Source organism: Schistocerca gregaria, chromosome 7 (genome assembly GCF_023897955.1).
Source record: "Schistocerca gregaria isolate iqSchGreg1 chromosome 7, iqSchGreg1.2, whole genome shotgun sequence".
In the NCBI taxonomy this organism is placed as follows: domain Eukaryota; kingdom Metazoa; phylum Arthropoda; class Insecta; order Orthoptera; family Acrididae; genus Schistocerca; species Schistocerca gregaria.
In genome coordinates this window covers 311,544,240-311,569,823 of record NC_064926.1, presented here as the reverse complement: position 1 = coordinate 311,569,823, position 25,584 = coordinate 311,544,240, and the positions used below count along the sequence as shown (strand labels likewise).

The following is a 25,584-nucleotide window of genomic DNA, read 5'->3' as shown; positions in this document are numbered from 1 at the left end:
TTTTGAATGAAAATAATTCATTAATTGGGGGATTGTCAGGTGGAATAAGCTTTATAGTTTCATGAAATATCCTTGAACTAACTTCAGCTGAATATGCATTGAAATAAATCTTAATAATCAAATTTATTACTTCAGTCTATTATTAAGTTACTACGGTTGGCGTAAGCTTATTAAGTGCAACAATTAACTACGATAACCAGTCTGAAATTTACTCTTCACCGTCTATGAAAATAATTTGATAATTAACACATATTCTCTTGATAATGGCGTGACACACTCGGTTCGATAATGTAAGGATCAGAAGGAACCTACTTGGTGTTATTGTCGGGTGGAATGTAACTGCAACACTTCGATTATAAAGTGCTTGTTATTAATTGTTCAACTTCAGCGGAAAAGCACAGTCACTGACAAGCCTTCTCGAGCCTTCTACAATTTTATCCTACGAAAATTACGTAGATCTTACTTCCCTCGTTGTCAGTGGATCGACGGAAGTCCACGGCAGCGACACACTGTGGCAGCGGGTTTTTACTGTTGCGACTTGTGCCCACAGTGCGCTTCACATTTAAGTCCTAGTTTCTTCAGCACTATGCCCATTAATCCATAATAACTTGCCCGGCCATGCTTCCAGATATGCCGCCCTTTAGACCATTACTTTCCCGTCTTACTTAGATCCACACACTAGCCGTTAGATGTAACACAGCTAGGACTAGCAGCACTCCACTGTACGTCTTACTCTGAGCACGGAGTAAACAATGTCTTACTCCGAGCACGGAGTAAACAATCTCTCTGACAAAACAATCTCTCTGATCTCAACGTTAACTAAATATGCCCTGACTTGCCAGTGTTAAATATTAGATAATTTAAACATAGTATTTACAATACATATTTACACTAGACAATACTTCGTATACAACAGTCTCATGTGTTAAGTAAGCAAAAAATTTCATAGCAAGGACTGCGTTGTGGCGTCACAGGTTCTCTGTGGCAGACAGCCATGTGGATCTCTCAGTTACAGCAGTGGACAGTTGTAGGTACACTGAACACTATGTTTGTAATAGTCTCTCGTAATACCCATCGTGTGAAAAGAGAATAATCAGATGTGGACTCATTGTAGTTGTAGTGACTAGCCTTAATATGCTTTTGACATTTAGTATTTTGCAGTCAAATAAAAACGAGACAGGATGGAAAAAAAAGAAAACTTCATATTACTTCAAAACTGTTACTCCACAACTGTTAATACATCTATCCCATTGTCAGAGAAGACTGGTTACTGTTGCCTACGGAATTATTAATGCACACAATCACGCACCTAGCCATCAGAAGCAAATCGTTGTCCACCATGGTCTTCATACAAGGTTTTCAAAATAAGGAATTCACGTGGTGTGGGATTGAACCCTTATGATGCCAAGGTTCTTTCGAGAATACTGCAGAAGCTACACTGGGAAACCCTTACACGTCCTCCATACGTTCCTGTCACTCTTCAAGAAATTTTGAAGACCTGAAGGAAGACACTCCTGACGGTCGATTTGCTTCGGGCGGAAAGGTGCACCCTGGGTACAATAAACCGCAAACATTTTGTCACGAAGGCACTGACCATCTTGTCTCACAATGGGATACATGTGTTAACAGTTAACGCTATTGCTTTTGAAATAATAAACTTTCTATTTACTTTTTTCCGTCTGTGTCGTTTTCATTTGACTACCCCTTATATTATTTGTCATATAATTTTATTGTCACGTGAGTGCAGCATTTACGTACTAAAAAAGCGGTTGAAAGCTCCAGGCGCTGTCTTGCGGTCCATGTATATAAATATTTTAGAAATGAGCATAAGTAATGAAATAAAAAATAAAATTATTAGGATTTTAATCTTGATTAATGAGACACAAAAGGTACTGGCACTCGGACTTGATGAGAGTGCTATTTTATAGCACAATTAGAATTTATTTTTATCCTACTTACAGGCTGTTGTCTTGCGCAACAGTGCTCTTTCTTTGTATCACTTTCTGTTCTTGCATGGAAAGTAGTGTACAGATTTCTTTGCATTTTTTGTGCTTACACCTATATGTATACCTTACAGCGCATGATAGAGTGTACCTTCTACAACTACTACTCATTTCCTCTCCTGTTCCCAATAGCATCCCATTTAAAAAAACGAAGTCGACCGTCATATCTCTGAAGCGACATCACCTGGCAAAAAAAAAAAAGAACAATGAAATATTATGACCCCCGTTGTGCCATGCAACATATGTCCGACAAACTTTTCTGCTACTATCATACTTTCGGAGTACTTTCGGAGTTATTCTTAGTGACAATAGTTAGTTAGTGGCATATCTGAGAACCTAAATCCTATGCTCGGAACTTCGTCAAAAATCTTCAGTGGGGCAACTAGTTGTATGGTGGGCAGAGTACACTCCTGGAAATTGAAATAAGAACACCGTGAATTCATTGTCCCAGGAACGGGAAACTTTATTGACACATTCCTGGGGTCAGATACATCACATGATCACACTGACAGAACCACATGCACATAGACACAGGCAACAGAGCATCCACAATGTCGGCACTAGTACAGTGTATATCCACCTTTCGCAGCAATGCAGGCTGCTATTCTCCCATCGAGACGATCGTAGAGATGCTGGATGTAGTCCTGTGGAACGGCTTGCCATGCCATTTCCACCTGGCGCCTCAGTTGGACCAGCGTTCGTGCAGGACGTGCAGACCGCGTGAGACGACGCTTCATCCAGTCCCAAACATGCTCAATGGGGGACAGATCCGGAGATCTTGCTGGCCAGGGTAGTTGACTTACACCTTTTAGAGCATGTTGGGTGGCACGGGATACATGCGGACGTGCATTGTCCTGTTGGAACAGCAAGTTCCCTTGCCGGTCTAGGAATGGTAGAACGATGAGTTCGATGACGGTTTGGATGTAACGTGCACTATTCAGCGTCCCCTCGACGATCACCAGAGGTGTACGGCCAGTGTAGGAGATCGCTCCCCACACCATGATGCCGGGTGTTGGCCCTGTGTGCCTCGGTCGTATGCAGTCCTGATTGTGGCGCTCACCTGCACGGCGCCAAACACGCATACGACCATCATTGGCACCAAGGCAGAAGTGACTCTCATCGCTGAAGACGACACGTCTCCATTCGTCCCTCCATTCACGCCTGTCGCGACACCACTGGAGGCGGGCTGCACTATGTTGGGACGTGAGCGGAAGACGGCCTAACGGTGTGCGGGACCGTAGCCCAGCTTCATGGAGACGGTTGCGAATGGTCCTCGCCGATACCCCAGGAGCAACAGTGTCCCTAATTTGCTGGGAAGTACGGTGCGGTCCCCTACGGCACTGCGTAGGATCCTACGGTCTTGGCGTGCATCCGTGCGTCGCTGCGGTCCGGTCCCAGGTCGACGGGAACGTGCACCTTCCGCCGACCACTGGCGACAACATCGGTGTACTGTGGAGACCTCACGACCCACGTGTTGAGCAATTCGGCGGTACGTCCACCCGGCCTCCCGCATGCCCACTATACGCCCTAGCTCAAAGTCCGTCAACTGCACATACGGTTCACGTCCACGCTGTCGCGGCATGCTACCAGTGTTAAAGACTGCGATGGAGCTCCGTAAGCCACGGCAAACTGGCTGACACTGACGGCGGCGGTGCACAAATGCTGCGCAGCTACCGCCATTCGACGGCCAACACCGCGGTTCCTGGTGTGTCCGCTGTGCCGTGCGTGTGATCATTGCTTGTACAGCCCTCCCGCAGTGTCCGGAGCTAGTATGGTGGGTCTGACACACCGGTGTCAATGTGTTCTTTTTTCCATTTCCGGGAGTGTATAAATGCGTGCTGCCTTACACTGGCCGTGTCGACATGTATACTAGGAATACTGCACCTCTTCACTAAATGTTAACGTTTATGCGAAATAGGATTTACATGCTGTATATGTTTCGGAATCTGACAGCAATTATTATTGTCCTCCGTCTTTAAGGGAACTTATTTAAAACTCCTGACACATAAAGGCCACTATCATTTACAAGTCGTTTTATTCTTCTGTAGAAGAGTTCTACATTCATGCCGCAATATTCAATTCTTTGTTACCTTGAGATGTGATGGCGCTGTGATATATCGCGTGGATCCTTTCTTGCTGTACAGTTTTAGGGCAAATAAACTACTGAGCAAGTGATACCTAGTCCCGTTCTTTTTGGATTTGCAATTATTATTTCCATTCATGTATTACGACACTCGCAGTTATTTTACATTCTTACTACCTATTATACCCGCTTTAGCCACAGAATTGCATATCGTCAAAATTAAACTTGTTGCAGTACTTTTTTATTCAATATTCGTCTCTATCTTCCCCATTAGTATTTGTTTCAACGAGCTTAATTACTTCACTATCTCCTCTAATAATTTGGGACCGCTCCTCTGGTCTGCATTCTGTCTCCGTCTCTGCTCTGTCTGCTTCTAATCGTCTCAAGTGTCAGTGAAGTCCTGCGCCTATGTCTGTCTTGCTCGGCGTCGCTTGCCGGAGGTATATATCATCGACTAACGCTCTGGGATATCGTTACAGCGGCATTTGGGGCGTGTAAAGACAACAGTGATGAATCTAAATGGAATTTTTATATTTTATGAAGTTGCCAAGACCGTTAATAGTTGTAGTTCATTACTGATAACATGATGTAATATCTTTAAAAAAATTGTTTTTGTTTACTCTTAGGTAGCAACGATGTGATTATTCTGAGATGGCTGCTAAGCAGAAGTCAATAAAGAAGTCTTAAGCAGGCAAAGTGGCGTGTGTTCTTGGTGATTTAAAATTAGACTAAATATCGTCAAGCAACATCTTTTAGGAACTGCAGCAAATATTACGTTACGGCAGTTATAGGCGCTTTCCATACATTGCTTCGAATGTCTATATGTAAGTTAACTATGAAGCATCTTTCTTTCACAGATTTCTCTTTCCTTCTAATCAGACTGCTACAAACTCTTGGGTTCGAGCTCAGGGTTACATTATGAGTTATCTTACATGTACAAAGTTCAATTGTTTTTTCTTACTATCCGGCCGTAATATTGCGATGTAATCAAGAAGTCTACCAAAGTGTAAGGACGAGTGATTCAGTCACACCTGACTGAATCAGTGAGACAGCCTCATCTGAAAACTCATTTAGAGTCAAGCAAAATTTACAAAAGTCTTAGCTTCAACAGAGCTGCAGAAGTCGCCATGAGTGAGGAGCACATATTGTTAAGGAACGCTGATGCCTCGTCACCGTGTCGTGACGTTTTTGCTGCAGTTCAGTGCCTGCGCCGCGTGAAGGTGGTGGGAAAAGCAGGTGCAGCTCAGCAGACGTCCTCTGGTGACTCCGATCGGCTCCTAACTCATGGCTCCCAACTCATGGATCTCTATGATCAGTCCATTATGAGTTCATGTGGGGTCTGCCGATGGTGGTCCAGAACGCCATTTGTCGTGCAGAGGATGCCTCGTTATTCATCATGGATGGATCAACGAAGCAGGTGTTGAAGATCCGGCCAGAAAGCTGTACAGACTCGCCTCGGCTAGTCGATGCGAAGTTCGCGGCTTGTAGATCATCTGTGATGACCCAGTGGAGGAGGAGAGCTACCCGTTCACCAGTCCTGTGGTCTGCGATGACCGAGCATGCTGCAGCAGCAGACCATGCCCGTGGTGTGCATCAGTTTAGGCTGCCCCAGTGTTGAAGCCAACAACCAGGCCGTAAGAAACTTCCTGGCAGATTAAAACTGTGTGCCCGACCCAGACTCGAACTCGGGACCTTTGCCTTTCGCTGGCAAGTGCTCTACCATCTGAGCTACCGAAGCACGACTCACGCCCGGTACTCACAGCTTTACATCTGCCAGTATCCGTCTCCTACCTTCCAAACTTTACAGAAGCTCTCCTGCGAACCTTGCAGAACTAGCACACAGTTTTAATCTGCCAGGAAGTTTCATATCAGCGCACACTCCGCTGCAGAGTGAAAATCTCATTCTGGAAACATCCCCCATGCTGTGGCTAAGCCATGTCTCCGCAATATCCTTTCTTTCAGGAGTGCTAGTTCTGCAAGGTTCGCAGGAGAGCTTCTGTAAAGTTTGGAAAGTAGGAGACGGATACTGGCAGAAGTAAAGCTGTGAGTACCGGGAATGAGTCGTGCTTCGGTAGCTCAGATGGTAGAGCACTTGCACGCGAAAGGCAAAGGTCCCTAGTTCGAGTCTGGGTCGGGCACACAGTTTTAATCTGCCAGGAAGTTTCATATCAGCGCACACTCCACTGCAGAGTGAAAATCTCATTCTGGAAACAGGCCGCAGTTTACACACTATAAGACGCACTTTCTCTTCGAAAACTGCCTCCAAAAATCCAGGTGCTCCTTATACTCGAATTTAATACAAGGATGTCAGTGTTTGATGTAAAATTCCCGAAAGTTTTAAAAATTGCCATATATGCGATGCCGCGGGAAACCTACCTCCATTTGGCAGCTTTTTATTCAACTACCAGCATCAGTGCACCAGTGCGACGAGCACGAGTTGCGAGACTAACAAGCTTGCTAAGACTGCCTCCATCTCACCCCGCCGTCACAAACCCAGAAAACTGTGTAGCCTATGGTGCATTATTGCAGTCTACGGTGCCAGTGAATTTGAATTGAAAGTGGTTTGTGTTATCGGTAACAGTAGAATATTTTTTATAGGTATTTTCGTAAAGGAAAATATCAAAAGTGTTTTTTGATGCACGCTATAAATTGAAAATAATAGCATACTCGTATGCAGAAGAACATGGGAACAGAACAGCTGAGCGACATTTCGGTCCTCCACCAACAGAAAAGACCATTCATGATTGGGGGGGGACTAGTAAAAAAGCACTGATAAAAATGATTATTTTGTTTTTGAAAATGGTACTCTTCCAGCTCTATTTAAGATTTCATACTTATTTGGCTACTAGTTTCGACGTTGAGTAAACGTCATCGTCAGGCCCGTTCACTTTGATGATATCAATTGTGTGTGGCTGAGAACTAGAAGTCCGCGGTGAGATCGGTACGTGCTGTACATGGATGGCGTGCATTAACTCAGTAGTGAGTAACTGAGCTACTGCCCGCCATCCATGTGAAGCACGTACCGATCTCACCGCGGACTTCTAGTACTAAGCCACACACAATTGATATCATCAAAGTGTACGGGCTTGAGGATGACGTTCACGCAACTTCGAAATTAGGTAGATAGCTCTGAGCACTATGGGACTTAACATCTGAGGTCATCAGTCCCCCAGAACATAGAAGTACTTAAACCTAACTAACCTAAGGACATCAATCACACCCAGGCCCGAGGCAGGATTCGAACCTGCGACCGTAGCAGCAGAGCGGTTCCGGACTAAAGAGTAATTAGTTAGATATAGATATTCAGCGATACAGGCCCTGCAGCCTACGCGTATCTTCCACAAACTGCCTCCATTCCTTCCTGTTTTGAGCCCGGTTCCTCCAGCTGTCTTCAATTCCGAGGGCTGCTAGGTCCTTCGCCGGGTCGTCCATCCAGCGCTGCCTTGGTCGTCCAATGACACGTTTGGTGTTCGGTTTCCCCGCTAGTACTATCTTCGCCTGTCTTCCATCTGGCATACGGGCTACACGGTCCAATCATTGTATTCTTTTGCTCTTTATCTTCCGTAGGATAGTTGGTTGTCTCATCAGAAGGTAGATTTCCTCGTGATTCCTCCTCCTCCATTCTCTGTTATCTAAAACTGGTCCCCATATCTTTCTCATTACTCATCTTTCAAATATTAATAGTTTTTTTCCTTTCTCGCTTAGTCATGCTCCATGTTTCTTATCCGTACATTACTGCTGCGCATATCACTGTGTTGTAGATTTTCAGCTTAGTGTTCATTGAGATCGATTTGGAGCCAGACGTCTCTCTGAGGGAATGCATGTATTTCATTCCCACTGCTATTCATTCCTTGATGTAAATTTTTATGCTGTTGTACGTGATAAACCAAGATCCCAAGTATTTCAACTGGTCTACGCTCTTGAACCTCATGCCATCTATCTCAAGAAATTCTTCCTCCCCTTGTCTCCTTCCTAATTGCATGATCTCTGTTTTTTCTCGATTCACTTTGAGCCCTACCTTCTGTGGATAATTGTCCATTTACTGGTACATTTCTTTCAACTTGTGCTTTGGTTTACTTAGTCGTATCACGTCATCTGCATATGCGAGATACTTGCAGTTACCGTTCATCTCTACTCCAGCCCACTCCTGTTGCCTACACGTCCAAACTAGTAGCCAAATAAATATGAAATCTTAAATACAGCTGGAGGAGTTTAATTTTCAATAAAGAGAATTATACTATCTGACGTCCCACCATCATCCAATTTAAGCATGGATTTACGAAGATGATAAAAATGAGGAAGACAAAATGTGGCGACCGTAGCGGTGGCGCGGTTCCAGAATGAATCGCCTAGAACCGCTCGGCCACCCCGGCCGGCCAACAGACTTCAGGGGTGGAGGTGATTGGTGCTACAGGTTTATGAAGAGACATGGACTTAGCATGCGAACAAAAAGAAAAAATGTTAGAAAATGCCACAATGAAGTATCAAGAGAAAATAATATATTTCCATCGCTTTATTACATGTAAAGAGGACAGCGATGACGACGAATAGGAGGTAAAAGAAGAAAGTTTAGGTGACAAATTTCAAGGATTTTAAAGGACAGTTTGGTTTTATAAACTAAGATCTTTTAGTTTTATTTGCAATCAAAAAATAAAATTGTTAAATTTGTTATTTTTTAAGGAATGACAAAACTTAAGGTGGATCTTATAGTCCGTAAACTATAGTAGCAAGAAGGCTGTCACTGAACAGTTACTCATGGTTTCGGGGAAACTTAACGTGTTATTCTCTCTGGTTCTTCGGGACGGGCGGAATGGCAGGACGACAGAATGCGTCTTGTGCTCCTATAGTTGCGTTACTTATAAGAGCTGAGCCCCCGCCTCTGAGCACGTGATTGTATTTGTCTCCATCTGCCGCATCTATCCGTGATCCCTGCCTCGCTGTGATAATTTTAATAATGATTATAGGCCGTCGAGCTCGGCTTTCCTGTTGACTTATGACGCTGTAGCGGTGCTCGCCCGCAGAGTTACTTGGTGTCACCTCACAATGCCTTCCCAGGTAGCACAGATATGATTACATGTCTGCGTGTCTCGCAGTGTCTGTTGCACTCATGATATGACATGTTAAGATATCTATTGGTACATGAGTTCAGCTCAGCCTACTTCATTTTGAGCTCACCTGTTGGAACTTTCAGAAAAATTTCAAGCCTGCACAGTAAAATAAGGTTTCGTCACCTTACGTACAACCTCCATTAAAACAGTATCAAAACAAGTGTTCTTTATCTTTAAACATAATATATACAAGCACATGAAACTTTAGTGACTTTTTTACGGTGAAGAAAAATCTTCTTAAACGATTTAAAGCTTATCTACACCTCCGTGTCACATTCTATCAGGTAACGATACTAGGGAAACTAAGTAACCCATCTATCAATCGGTGTTGTTCACAGCACTCGTTTATTAACAATAAAATTGTAAAAATACAATATTTGGATCTGTCCGGCTTCATAGACGTTCCCTTTAAATATGGCTTGTCATAAAACCGTTAACATTTTTTTGTCCATTTTTAAACTACTTTTGTTTGCTGGTTTACTGTTATTTGGATTGTCCATCCTGATTGTAGTCACACCTGCCAGACATCCCTTTTCTACACCTTCTGCGCCTTATGAACGTCAGCCTTCTTCTGCTCATAAGGGCATGCAGTTTACTTCTGCCACCATTCCATGTAAACAAAAATAAAACAAAGATTAGCAACACTAGCACAGTTTACATGTTGCCTAATCATTAAAACCTACAAATTCAAAGTTCTACGTAAACATATCCATTAATTCTAATAATTATCATATATACATATATACATATATACATATTACATATTAATAAAAATGATAGCACTCTGCCGGCAGGAGTGGCCGAGCAGTTCTAGGCGCTTCAGTCTGGATCCGCGCGTGCGTATATTTGAATCATTTTTGTATTAATACCGATGTCATTTTGTCTGTGTCCTTGAATTCATTACAATACATCATCTTCCGGTTTCGAACAGTTTGCAATCAGTCCTGTGTGTGGACATTTAGTCTTCCTCATTTTTATAATCTTCGTACATCCACGTTTACATTGGATGATGGTGGGACATCAGCTGGTATATTTCTTTTTATTGAAAATTTAAAAAAGTGAAGCCATTTGAACCATTTTTGATATCACTCTTGAGTTAGTAGTTCCCTTTTCCCACATGAATGCACCTACTTATCTAGTGGGTAGGTACGATGGCGATGACCGCTTGTCTTCAAGCAATATACACTCCTGGAAATGGAAAAAAGAACACATTGACACCGGTGTGTCAGACCCACCATACTTGCTCCGGACACTGCGAGAGGGCTGTACAACCAATGATCACACGCACGGCACAGCGGACACACCAGGAACCGCGGTGTTGGCCGTCGAATGGCGCTAGCTGCGCAGCATTTGTGCACCGCCGCCGTCAGTGTCAGCCAGTTTGCCGTGGCATACGGAGCTCCATCGCAGTCTTTAACACTGGTAGCATGCCGCGACAGCGTGGACGTGAAACGTATGTGCAGTTGACGAACTTTGAGCGAGGGCGTATAGTGGGCATGCGGGAGGCCTGGTGGACGTACCGCCGAATTGCTCAACACGTGGGGCGTGAGGTCTCCACAGTACATCGATGTTGTCGCCAGTGGTCGGCGGAAGGTGCACGTGCCCGTCGATCTGGGACCGGACCGCAGCGACGCACGGATGCACGCCAAGACCGTAGGATCCTACGCAGTGCCTTAGGGGACCGCACCGCCACTTCCCAGCAAATTAGGGACACTGTTGCTCCTGGGGTATCGGCGAGGACCATTCGCAACCGTCTCCATGAAGCTGGGCTACGGTCCCGCACACCGTTAGGCCGTCTTCCGCTCACGCCCCAACATCGTGCAGCCCCCCTCCAGTGGTGTCGCGACAGGCGTGAATGGAGGGACGAGTGGAGACGTGTCGTCTTCAGCGATGAGAGTCGCTTCTGCCTTGGTGCCAATGATGGTCGTATGCGTATTTGGCGCCGTGCAGGTGAGCGCCACAATCAGGACTGCATACGACCGAGGCACACAGGGCCAACACCCGGCATCATGGTGTGGGGAGCGATCTCCTACACTGGCCGTACACCTCTGGTGATCGTCGAGGGGACATTGAATAGTGCATGGTACATCCAAACCGTCATCGAACCCATCGTTCTACCTTTCCTAGACCGGCAAGGGAACTTGCTGTTCCAACAGGACAATGCACGTCCGCATGTATCCCGTGCCAACCAACGTGCTCTAGAAGGTGTAAGTCAGCTACCCTGGCCAGCAAGATCTCAGGATCTGTCCCCCATTGAGCATGTTTGGGACTGGATGAAGCGTCGTCTCACGCGGTCTGCACGTCCAGCACGAACGCTGGTCCAACTGAGGCGGCAGGTGGAAATGGCATGGCAAGCCGTTCCACAGGACTACATCCAGCATCTCTACGATCGTCTCCATGGGAGAATAGCAGCCTGCATTGCTGCGAAAAGTGGATATACACTGTACTAGTGCCGACATTGTGCATGCTCTGTTGCCTGTGTCTATGTGCCTGTGGTTCTGTCAGTGTGATCATGTGATGTATCTGACCCCAGGAATGTGTCAATAAAGTTTCCCCTTCCTGGGACAATGAATTCACGGTGTTCTTATATCAATTTCCAGGAGTGTATTATGCTCACCCAAATTGCATCCACAGACAAATACATCATGTATGTATGAAGTTTTGCTGATTCTGACATCTTCCTACTTGATCCTCTGCTTCTACTACTACTTCATCCCTCAAAGCTACCCATTCTTCTTCTACTGTATTTATTTGCCCCATTCCTGTCAAATGTGGACCCTTATTCTCTCCCTGAAACTCTGTACAATCTCTGGTTCTTTCAGTTTATCCAGGTCCCATCTCCTTAAATTCTCACCTTTTTGTAGTTTCTTCAGTTTTAATCTACAGTTCATAACCAATAGATTGTGGTCAGAGTCCACATTTGCCCCTGGAATTGTCTTACAATTTAGAACCTGGTTCCTAAATCTCTGTCTTACCATTATATAATCTATCTGAAACCTGCCAGTGTCTGCAGGCTTCTTCCATGTATACAGGCTCCCTATGTGATAAATGGTTCATATACAGGCTCTTACAAAACGATATCGACAAACTTCGAGGAGTTGTAGATGGTGTTGTGAGGAACATATTGACTATTAGGACCAATGTCTCGAAATGAGATTCAAAGTGATAGAGCGTCGAAGTCATAGGCACCAGCCTGCCGCTAGGCCACCCTTTCGGCAGCAAGCAAGACTGTACGCTTACACACTGTAGGCAGAACCTCCCGCAGTGCTGTTTTCTATTCAGTGATCGCAGCTGATTGCTGCGGTGGCCAATGAAGAGGAAGGCTTTAGATGCTTCGTAAACGGGCCTGGTCTCCTCTGAAAGCGATGCCCTGTTGCTTCAGTGGATGACGGGTTCGGACACGGTTTTCCGTCCACAGGTGTCCTCCTGTGATCCGCCAATATCTCCAATGTTTCTGGGCACACAAATAATTGTGGCAATCGGCGGCGATCACTGAATAACAAACAACATTGTGAGACGAATGGTAAGTATGGGCCCCAAAGCAAACTTGTGACGTCACACTAGTTGCCTTGCTTGACAAACATCGCGAATGCTTAGCTGCCTTTGGAGCTAGGAGAAAAGTCAGTATGACAATGAAAAGGTACTCAATACAGTCGTTAGCTTTTTCTTGTGTCATAGAGAACGTGGGTCTATTTAAACACACAGTTACGACCTATTAAAAGGCCTCGAACAGAAACTCAGTCCCTTCTGGAGACAATTGCTGCAACCTGTAAGACTTGTTTTGTCATGTGCTGTGTCAGACGACATAGAGCAACTATATCTTGGTGGCCCCATGGAGCATGAGTGATACCGGGGGGAGAGCTGTCGCGGAGTTCAGCATAAATGTCTGCATTCTGAAAATGAAATGTTAACCGCGAGTACTCACCTCCAGTCACTATAAGGCAGCACAGTTACTGCTTCCAGTTCTCCATCATCTTTACTGTGAGACTCACTTTCGCTGTCACTATCTAAGACACCTAAACGAATTTTTGTTTTACCTATTTCACCGTGGAAAGACATTTCTTGCTGCATGTATTCTCACTCAATTTTTACGTGCTTAACGGAAGGCAATATTCTTTACTCACTGAATTAAATTTCTCACTGCAAAACGTTTTGTAGCTGTTACATTCAGGAACTCTCCAAGCAGCTACCCACTTTTCACAATAGACCAAAATTATCCATTTAATTTGATTCCAAGTGGTAAGGGGGAAGACATAAAGCAATATGCCGAGTTTTTTCTTAAGGAATTAACATTGAGTATAGTTTTAAAATGAGAATCATCTTTTTTGTCAAGTACTCTTAATAGTTTTGTTGGTTCATGTGATTGCGATAATCTCCTGTTGCTTGATTTTACTTCCACATGACAAGTGCGTTAGGAATAAAGCCATTTTTACCGCCTGCATGGTTTACTGTTTCGTGTTGTCCCTGTGACAGTGATGTGAGGAGACCGTGAGTTGCCGCCGCGGTGGTCTCGCGGTTCTAGGCGCGCAGTCCGGAACCGTGCAACTGCTACGGTCGCAGGTTCGAATCCTGCCTTGGGCATGGATGTGTGTGATGTCCTTAGGTTAGTTAGGTTTAAGTAGTTCTACGTTCTAGGGGACTGATGACCACAGCAGTTGAGTCCCAAAGTGCTCAGAGCCATTTGAACCATTTTTGATACCGTGAGTTGTATTATCACTTCCGGATATTCCAGTCACGGGTGACGATAAAATGAAAGTTTCAACAACGTAAACAATGTTTCTGTTCCCTCCCAAAATTTTTATATTGCTTCTGATACGCAGAACATTTTTCTCATATATCACTTCTCTCTAACCACACGAACCTGCTTAATTTCTTTTTTGCAACAGAATCCTGACTTCTTTAAAGACTACCTTACCCTTGTGTTGCTATCTTGAAGTTATATAGCTTCTTTCAACTTCACTTTAATTCCTTCCGCTGTAAGCACTCGATTTTGGGTCAGATACAAGCTACAAACATACAACCTAAAGACGGCCTCATCGAAAATATGTCCATAATAGTTTTGCATTTACGTTTATATCTTGAGATACAAACTTCCTTCGTCTGCCACACACTGATTGTCTGCTTTTCCCTGAGAAGAATCATCTTCCTAAAACATTACCACGTTTTTTAGAGTTTGTACAATTTCCTGAGACTAACTATTCATTTCTTTTTTTTTGCCTTTCAATTTTGAAGTACTAATAGGCGTCATAATTTCAATCTGAAGTCGCTCTGCACTAGAAATACAAACGTGGAAAAGCAAAAAGGACGATCGAACTTGTGCTCTACTGACAATGGACACATGTGGCAAACTAAAGGCAGCTGAGCGGTACCTCCTTGTGCATGCCTGGTGACTATCCGCCATTTACACTGTAACAGTCGCGAATCTTTCAGATACCTGGCGAGGAGTATACAAAGTCACATTTGCTGCCGAAAGGATGGCCTAGCAGCAGCTCCCGGCGACGATAACGTCGACGCTCTGTAGCGTCGTCGGATGATCTTTTCAGACATGGGCCCGTACCATCAATGTGTTCCTCACAGCACCCTCTACAAACCATCGATGTATGTTGGTAACGTTTTGTAACCATCTGTACACTGAGAACATTGTTCGTGTCAAGCTTCCTTCGGGCACATTTCTGTTTCTGTGAAATATATGCCATCCAATATAATGTGTTGGATACCATTAATCAAATATTCCTCGGTACTTGAAGACTTCGAACAATGTCGAACACCTCTCAGAAGTCTAGGAAGACAACATCGACTCTACGCTCGTGTGTGTATTGTTTGCAAGAAATACTGTACGACTAGAAAAAGCTGTGCTTTAGGTGAATGGCGTTTTTCTGAATTCATGTTGTTTCTTTCTGAGAAACTTGCTTTCCCCCAGCAACGTCAAATGTTTGAGTGTAGAATACGCTCTAGGATTCAGCAATAGACCTACGCCAGCGTGTCTTAATAATGAGAGTCAGTAAAATTTGAGTTCATGACATGTCCTCTATGAATCGCACTTCGCGCTGTAAATTGTGTGCATGCCTGGTGGCCATCCGCCATTTACACTGTAACGGTCGCGATGCTTTCAAATACCTGTGTCTGTTGTTCCGGACATTTTCTAAAGGAGAGACACCACAAATGCAATGAAGGTGAGGACGACCGATTGATCGCTTCAATGCAGACGCACACCACTCTCGAATTCTAGCGGGAATCGTCGAAAGGCCTCCAGTAATAAGGATAATCGCTAGTAGCACTGCGTCAGTATTGTGTAGATAAGTGCTAGAGAAGTACGTGGAGTTACGATGACCACTGTGTCCGGGTGGCGCAGTAATCAATATATCTGTGTAATAAACAGGAGACCCAGGTTCGAATCCCAGCCCAGCACAAATTTTCAACTTTTCCCACTTATTTAAATCAATGCCCTCCAGCACCGAATGTCGTTAATTGCTCTGTGTCTTAAACTGTGTGGCCAGCACGAATAGTCCGCAGCTCGTGGTCGTGCGGTAGCGTTCTCGCTTCCCGCGCCCGAGTTCCCGGGTTCGATTCCCGGCGGGGTCAGAGATTTTCTCTGCCTCTTGATGACTTGGTGTTGTGTGGTGACTTTAGGTTGCTTTGGTTTAAGTAGTTCTAAGTTCTAGGGGACTGATGACCATAGATGGTAAGTCTCACAGTGGACAGAGCCATTTGAACCAAGCTAGCACGAATATGGACTGTACTGGATTACCTTACAAACTGCTAACAAGGGAACAAGTAAGTAGACGATTACAGAAAGCTGTTTGCAAAAAACTGACTACTTATGCCATGCCTACATAATAACTGTGTTTCCTGTTGAAGTATGTAAGAAGAACGTATCGTCGGAAGCATCAAGTTCATTGTTATTTCGATTAGATAATGCAAATACACGATTCTGGATTTAGCAGTTGTAGGGTATATTTTTATTTCACAGCAGTGTTAACGTACCTCTTGTGTGTATAACGCACTCCGCACGGTAATGTTTAAACTGGGCCTCTCCGCTTGCGCAAATATAGGCGGTGAAAGACATCTAAAATATAAACCGTAGCGATCAGGTAACCGTGAAATGAGCGCAGCTTTGCCAAGGTCTTTCTCGAATTGCTCATGTTCCGCGCCAGTGTTTTTGATTAAAGAAGCAACGTTTTAAGAGCGCTCTGAGTTTCGTTTCCCTTCTGGAACGTTTTTCGAAGTACTTAACTTATCATGCTCTGCATCCCATTAATGATCTCTTTGTCTGTTCAGTCTTCTAAGTGCATATTTTGTTTAAAAAATCCTGAAATTCAGGAGAAATACCTTGATGCGAATGATACAGTGGCATCCCCTCTGCTTAAAGCATGACATTACTTTCAACTTGTTAGGCTGGTAAAAGACAATGTCGAATATTGTAATCTGTAAAAGGTAGTATTTACACAAACGAGTATCTGCTATCGATTACTTAGTTAGTTGCTTATTCTACAGATGAAATCCAGGATAAGTGTTACGCTGCGGAACATGTCAGCAGAACAAATATTAAATACTTACCTACAACTAAATAACAAATACAGGGTGTTCGGAAAGGAATATACATATTTCGAATGCATATATTTATTAAACTTTAAGAATACGAATATGAAACATTACCCAGCTACTTACGAAACTCTCAAGTTCAGATTACAGATGTTCGATATGTCCCCCATCATCGACACGAAGAATATCACATCGATACTCAAATTCCTCGGGGAAGATCAGTTTGCATTCCGTAGAAATGTTGGAACACGTGAGGCAATACTGACCCTACGACTTAGAAGCTAGATTAAGGAAGGGCAAACCTACGTTTCTAGCATTTGTAGACTTAGAGAAAGCTTTTGACAATGTTGACTGGAATACTCTCTTTCAAGTTCTGTAGGTGGCCGGGGAAAATACAGGAAGAGAAAGGTTATTTACAATTTGTACAGAAACCAGTTGGCAGTCATAAGAGTCGAAGGACATGAAAGGGAATCAGTGGTTGGGAAGGGAGTGAGACAGGGTAGTAGTCTCTCCCCGATGTTATTCCATCTGTATATTGAGCAAGCAGTGAAGGAAACAAAAGAAAAATTCGGAGTACGTATTAAAATGCACGGAGAAAAATAAAAACTTTGAGGTTCGCCGACGACATCGTAATGCTGCCAGAGACAGCAAAGGACTTGGCAGAACAGTTGAACGGAATGGATAGTGTCTTGAAAGGAGAATATAAGATGAACATCAACAAAAGCAAAACGAGGATAATGGAATGTAGTCGAATTAAGCAGGGTGATGCTGAGGGAATTAGATTAGGAAATGAGACACTTAAAGTAGTACAGGAGTTTTGCTATTTGGGGACAAAATAACTGATGATGGTCGAAGTAGAGAGGATATAAAATGGAGACTGGCAATGGCAAGGAAAGCGTTTCTGAAGAAGAGAAATTTGTTAACATCGAGTATAGATTTACGTGTCAGGAAGTCATTTCTGAAAGTATTTGTATGGAGTGAAGCCATGTATGGAAGTGAAATGTGGACGATAAATAGTTTGGACAAGAAGAGAATAGAAGCTTTCAAAATGTGGTGTTACAGAAGAATGCTGAAGATTAGATGGGTAGATCACATAACTAATGAGTAAGTATTGAATAGGATTGTGGAGAAGAGAAGTTTGTGGCACAAATTGACCAGAAGAAGGGATCGGTTGGTAGGACATGTTCTGAGGCATCAAGGATCACCAATATAGTATTGGAGGGCAGCGTGGAGGGTAAAAATCATAGAGGGAGACCAAGAGATGAATACACTAAGAAGATTCAGAAGGATGTAGGTTGCAGTAGTTACTGGAAGATGAAGACGCTTGCACAGGATAGAGTAGCATGGAGAGTTGCATCAAACCAGTCTCAGGACTGAAGACCACAACAACAATAACAACAACAACAACAACAACAACATCTCAAATTCCTCCCATACTCGGGCAAACATGTCATTCGTCACTGATGTTACGGTAATGCGGTTCCGTTTCTTGAACACCTCCAGGTTCTGCGTGAGTTGTGATATATAATTGTTGTCTTTAAGAAATCCAACAGTAACCAGTTTTGTCACATAGTGAGATACTGCTAACCGTTTAACGTGTTTCCATCGAGGAAGAACGTGCCATAAAAAAATGGTCGGGATATCGCACAAAACACAAAGTGTCGGCTTCTTCCGCGACAGCCTTAGAAAACTTGTTCATCGTGATTATGTGGAAAAATGAACATTCACATTCTGAAGATTATTTCTGCGTTTGATTAATTAAAATATTCCCATCCAAAACCAATTAACGAAGGTGGGGGCATTAATTTTCATACAACCCTCGCAAATGGGAAGATTTTTCTTGCAGAACTTTTTGCGTGAATATATTTTCCACTGATTTTATCACTTTTTAGTATAACATATAGTGTTTGATTTTTTACATTAATAAGCCAAAATTACATTCTTCGCACCTATTATACAAAAATACGGGGATCACATCAAAGGAAAGCTTAAAACTCCCACACTCTGCGAAAGTATCAATATTCCAAAGGGTTTACAATTTTTCTTAACAAAGGAGCTCTTAATAGTTCTCGTTACATTAATAATGTAGATTATTATTTCATAAATGAATGCAGAAATAAACATAGTAAATAGTACATGATTGCGTAATTATCAATAGAAATTATAAGTGTTCAAATAATTCGTAATTTAAAATGTTTCTTAAAAATAATTGACTGTAGATTCAAACTAGTTTTTATCGATTATAACATTGAAACTAATATATTTTATGAAGTCACACCTTTTCATAAATTTTAACTTTGGGTGAATCTTGTACATGTTCAATGGCTGCCTGTGGGTTACGTAGGCCCCAAATTCGAACACTGTGTTTGTTTACCTGCTCACTAAAGTGGAAAGTCACTTCACCATTGAACAAGATGCGTTGTGCGAAAGTGGTATCATTCTCAATAGCATGAATAATCTCGTTTAAAGATACCACACTTTTGCGTTTGTCATCAGAACGCAGAGCTTGTAACAGCTGTAGCTTGTACGGCTTCATAACCAACCGATTACGCAAAACAACCCAAATTGTTGTTGTAGATTGGCACAACGAGTTGATGTTGAAGGACTATGTTGCAAAGTAGTTTGAATTGGTGCAACATTTTCTTCAGGAGCACGAGGGTGGCCAGGATTCCTTCCATTACTTACACATCTTGTATATAGAAACTGTCGATACCATCTGCGAATGTTCCACCCATACCTGAGATCAATTTGGTACCTCGACTTGAAACGTCTTCGTACTGCAATAACGTAATTGCACTCCCCAAATTCGAGAACATAAAATGATTTATGTTGCAGAGTAGCCATTTTAAACATATAATTGTTACCAAGTGTAACAAAGACGACTGACATCTAGCGGCTATTAACATAAACTAGACTATGCATTCGTTTCTCCAACAGCCGAGCTGAGGCGCAGCGATTGATAGTGTGGACGAAATAATACTTTGTAATATATATATATATATATATATATATATATATATATATATATATATTCTTTTTTAAACACACTGTATTACAAAAAGTATTTATATTGATGTAGGCTGGCCATTTAAAGTTTTTTTAGTGACTAATTATCTGCACTCAAGAATTTCTTTAGGTAGAGAAGGAGCTGTTCAGGAGAAAGATTTTTAATCTAAATTTGAAAACACTTCTGTATTTGCCAGACATTTTTTTTCCATAGGTAGACCGTCAAATAATTTTATGGCTGCAGATAACCTCTTTGTCTGTGCCAAAGTTAAATTCATTAAACGGTAATGCTCATCATTTTTCCTTCTAGTATTGGACTTGTCAATACGTCTTCTACTTACAGCTTTACAAGGGGAGACCACAACGTAGGGTCACAGATTTACTTCAGATTTTATACACCTTTAGCAGGCTGTTAAAACAACATAATTTGCGTGTAGTAAGGTTCACCATTCTAATAATTCCGAGAAAATCGCAAAAGAAATTTCCCGCGCCTCTTATGTAACTGATTGTAATCTTCCCCTTCCTTCCTTCTGCCATATGTTTTCCACATTAAACAGTGCCAAGTACAGGTAATTAGTAAGCAAAGTCTTTATGGAGATTTGAGAAGAGGGAAGATTATAATAAGCATTCAAAGTTACTTAGCTTGTCGTGTTGAGACGGCTCCAGTTCTTAATCTATGGGGGTCAGATTCCTGAAGCTGAAAATCTAACATCAGGTTCTCACGGCTGGTTCGAATTAAATACGAGGTTTGACTGAAAAGTAATGCCTACACCCTCGTAACTCTTCAACAGTTGGCAGCAGGTACTGGTTTGTTCCGTAGCCTCTTCTCTACAGTTCCAGTTGGCGTGAAGCCTTAGCATTGAACGGCTGTGTTGTTCCAGTGTAAAACATGAAACCCTGCGCATACTGTCGGTCAATGCGATCTAAGCAACCCGCAGTCACTGAATTCTTAACAGCAGAAGGTGTCAGCCCAAAGGAGATTCATCAGAGAATGAAAGCAGTTCATGGTGAATGTTGATTGTGTTTATGTAAGTACTGTGCGTCGTTGGGCGTGTGGGTTTAAAGATGTTGAGGCGGGAACAACTGACCTACGTAACAAACAAATAATTGGACGTCCTGTGAGAGCAATCACCGAGTTACACAAACAAAATATTGACAGATTGATTCAGGCCGATCGTCGTATCACTCAGGGAGAAATTGCAAGCACAATCGGCATTTGACAAGAACGTGTGAGTCACACTATTGCATGACGATGACAAGTCACACATTTCATGTGCCACCACAGCAAAACTTCAGAAACTGAATCTCACCTCTGTGCGGCATCCTCGATACAAAAAAAAAAAATGGTTCAATTGGCTCTGAGCACTATGGGACTGAACATCTGAGGTCATCAGTCCCCTAGACTTAGAACTATTTAAACCTAACCAACCTAAGGACATCACACACATCCATTCCCGAGACAGGATTCGAACCTGTGCCGTAATAGTCGCCCGTTTCCGGACTTTAGCGCCTAGAACCGCTGACCACCGCGGCCGGCCATCCTCCATGCAGTTCAGATTTAGCACCGTCTGACTTCCGTCTGTTCCCGATAATGAAAGACGATCTGCAGGGACATCATTATGCTTCTGATGAAGACGTTGAGAGAACTGTGAGATTTTGGTTGCAGAAACAAAGTGTCAGCTTCTTCCGCTACAGCTTCAGAAAACTTGTTCATCGTGATTATGTGGAAAAATGAATATTCACATTCTAAGGATTATTTCTGTGTTTGATTTATTAAAATATTCCCATCCAAACCCATTTAGCGAAGGTGGAGACATTACTTTTCATACAACCCTCGCAAATGGGAAGATGTTTCTTGCAGAACGTTTTACGTGAATATATTTGCCATTCATTTTATCACATTTCGTATATCATACAGTATTTTGATTTTTGACATTAACAAGCCAAAATGACATTGTTCGCACCTTTTATATAAAAATAAGTCAGATGACATCAATGAAAAGCTTACGACTCCCACACTCTGCGGAAGTATCAATATTCCAAAGGGTTTACAATTTTTCTTAACAAAGGAGTTTTTACTAGTTCTCATTATATTAATAATTTAGATATTTATTTCATAAATGAACCCAGAAATAAACATAGTTGACAGTACATGGTTGCGTAATTAATAATAGAAATTTTAAGTGTGCAAATAATTCGTAATTTAAAATGTTTTAAAAAAAATAATTGACTGTAGATTCAAACTAGTTGCTATCGATTATAACATTGGAACTAATATATTTTATGAAGTCATACCTTTACATAAATTTTAGCTTGACTTATAACATACTGTGTATAAAATTATATGAAACTTTTCAGAAAAGCAGCTGAGATAATACTGACCAGTCCAAAATTCGAAAAAAAACTACTGATATATGCAACTACTATTCAGGAAAAGTAATGCAAGGGGAGGACGTCCCGTTACATGATGTATCTATGCGTAGGTGCCAAATGGCGGTAAACTGATTAGCGCTCGAGCTTCGAAAGACGAACGTGTGTGAGGCGGCCGTTCAGCTCCCGCTCAGACATTCATTTGTGTAGTACAGGTGAAGAGTCTGTGACAATCAACAAATTTGCACCTACTTTATTCGTTTTTGCGTCATTGGCAACTTCTCACCGCTACGCAGGTTAACTGCCAAATAGGGCCTGCCTCTGTGTCTGCAGCACGAAAGTCAAGGTGTAATGTAGTTCCGGGTACGTAACCAGATCGCATGTATAAGGGACTTAGCAAATCACGACAGGCATACATTTTTAGAAAAACGTTATGCCTTTCTTCGTTTACTTGTCGATAGCTACATATATATTTGTTCTAGTAATTAAATTTAATTGAAAATAGTAAGTGACCAAATAATATGAAATTCACTAAAATTTCATGCGAACACTGGTGTTTTTTTTAATAATATTACTCCCTAAAAGCCATATAAAATAAGTAATATGACCAGTGATGAAAAAAATGCAGATTAAAAATTAGGTTTGCGAGGGAGTCGAAGTGTCTCCTCATACATGTTCGTCTTACGAAGTACGAACGCTAACTTTTCGTTTTTTATCTCATTTTGTTCGTTGCATTTGTTCAGCTCCGTCGTCTCATGGCACCCGTCGAAATCCATCGTTTATCCACGGACTCAGTTTTCTTTTTATTACAGAGGGTACCTAACCCTCTGACCGAAAGGGCTGACCTACCGTGCCGGTTATCACTTGACCGCCCTGAACTCTAACATCCGGCACGTGCGCACAGATACACAATACACGAGTCAAACTTCTCTGGCGATTTCCTCTGGATGGACAGAGTAGTGCACCTTCTACTTGCACTTTATATTGTTTCAATGGCCTAGTAAAGGTGCACAAAGTACATCGTCTGAAGTACATCAGTGATCCCAACGTCATGGCCTGCCCTTGTTAGAGGGCTTGCTGATAACAAATTTCATAAGTGAATAAATATGCTTTGAACCTGTTGTTAATATTCCAAGATGAACAAAGAAATATCGGCAAGGTACATGTTTGCGAACATCACATTAATTCTAATTACTTTATTTTGACCCTTGAAAATTTTTTACCTAAGTGAGGAGTTACCTAAGAATATTTTCCCACAAAATATCAATTGATGACAATATACTCGTTATGTTAACTTTCTGACTTGTATATCTACGAAGTTGGCAGTTATGGTAAAATATTCGATCCTATACGTTTTAGCACGTCTATATTTTTACGATCTATGTTTCTGTCAACATGCGCACCTCAGAACTAGCAATTTTTTACTTTTTATTACTCCGCGTTGGTACACTGGGTTCACAAGAGGGGAGAGGGGTCTATTCGAAAGTGTAGCACTGGGTGAAATGCGTTGTTGCACAGTAGCCCTCTTGTGTTAAACCATTGAGTAACTTACACAAAAATATCATTTAATACTTTGTGTGTTGATACCTATTTGCTCGGCTTCGCTATAATGCTTGTATCATCCGCAGGCAGGGTTAATTCTGTCTCCTGATTGAAATAAAATGGCAGACAATTAACATTAAGAAAGAACAGTAGTTTCTCCATGATCGAAGCCTGTGGGATTCCCGTTGCAATTTCTCCCCCTGCATATGATCGGCGTTGACCTTTTATTACAGCCTAATGCAACTTTCAGCATTGTGTTTCTTGAATAAATGTTAAACCAGACATTTACTGAACTATATACTCCATAAAAAACTTATCTTTTCTAGTAGAGTATTATCATTCACATAATAAAATGCCTTCGGTACGTCACAGAAGATCCCAGCTGGTGATGTTTTATGATTAAAATATTTAATTACGTGTTCTGAAATGTGTAAAGAGGCGACAATAGAATTACTTTTTATAAATCCAACCTTTATTGCCTAAATATTTCACAGTAATTGAATGTGACAACCGAGGAGTAGATTATATTCGCAAAAATTTTAGAAAATTTTGTAAGGAGTGACACTGGGCGGTAGTTATTGACATCTGTGGAGTCATCCATTTTGCTAACAAAGGCTCATTTCAATTTTTCTGGGAAATGAATCTCAGCTGGTGATGCATTATATAAGTCATTCAGAACATTAGGTGTTATACGGCCACAACTTCGCAGTATCTAATTGGAGATGTTATCCACACCTGCCTGCAAGAATATGCAGCTAACTATAACTACTTACATAAATATTATCTACATAAATATTATGTAATATTACATAAATATTATGTATTCCCGACGGACGACATCAATTTCTTTCAAACTACTAACATCTTGTGAACAAATTAACAAGTAATTTACTCTTTCTTTACCCTCCAACCTCTCATGAAGCAAGAAGGTTACACTGGTCTATTATTACTAGATGAATCTCCTTTAATATTGTCTGTCTGCATTCTGAAACTGTACCTGATGTCAGTGCCTCATTCGACACCAACATCCAAAGAGATTCGTCTTTTTATGCTAGTGGTCCCCCTTATGCTGGTCGGTAACAGGTCTGCTAACTTGTCATCACCACTTCTATTCAGATTTAGGGCATGTTAAATGTATCCCCACGTTCCTATAGCTACTACTGGAACAGTATCAATTTCAGATTTTGCATTTCTCTGAAGGAGACCTCTGACCACCACATTTATTCCCCTTACAGCAGGGTTAACGCAGGGATGGTCACGATGCCACACTTTTGCGCAGTAGCTGCTCCTATTTTGTCCAGGTCGCCCCTCAGTACTGTATTTTTCGTTTTTACCCATGCATGATCACCAGACATAAACCCTATCGAACATGCCTGTGAGAGATTGAAGAGAGATGTTTGTGGACGACATGACACGCCAACTGTTCGGAGACATCTACGCCGAATCGCCTTTGAGGTTTGGGACAATCTGGACCAACAGTACCGTGATGAACTTGTGGATCGTATGACCCAACGAATAGAGGCATGCATGAATGCAAGAGGACGTGCTGCCGAGTATTAGAGCTACCGGTGTGTAAAGCAATCTGGACCACCACCTCTTAAGGTCTCGCTATATGGTAATACAACGTGCAATGTGTGTGATTTTCATAAGCAATGGGAAGGGCAGAAATGATGTTTGAGTCAGGCAGCAGTAGCCGACCAAGGCAGATGCAGCAACAGATAAGTAAAGCGCTTTTGTGACATTTACGAGTTCCTAACCAGGAGCGAATTTTATTATATCATCTGTCTGCTTTCATACTTTACTTTCTTGAGTTTCTGAGTGTAAATTTAAAATCTAATAGCCACAGTTCTCGCGTTCTCGTTTGTGTCAGAAAGTAAACCGATTTTTTGACATATTACAAGTTCCTTATCAGGGGCAAATTATTTAGTTT

The 25,584-nt window shown here is 42.2% G+C and overlaps 1 protein-coding gene across 2 annotated transcripts in view; it reads left to right on the top strand.

The window, feature by feature from the left end:
* Nucleotides 1-25,584, top strand: part of LOC126281880 (cardioacceleratory peptide receptor-like) — a 1,969,042-nt gene that overhangs the window by 1,681,911 nt on the left and 261,547 nt on the right. The window lies entirely within an intron of this gene.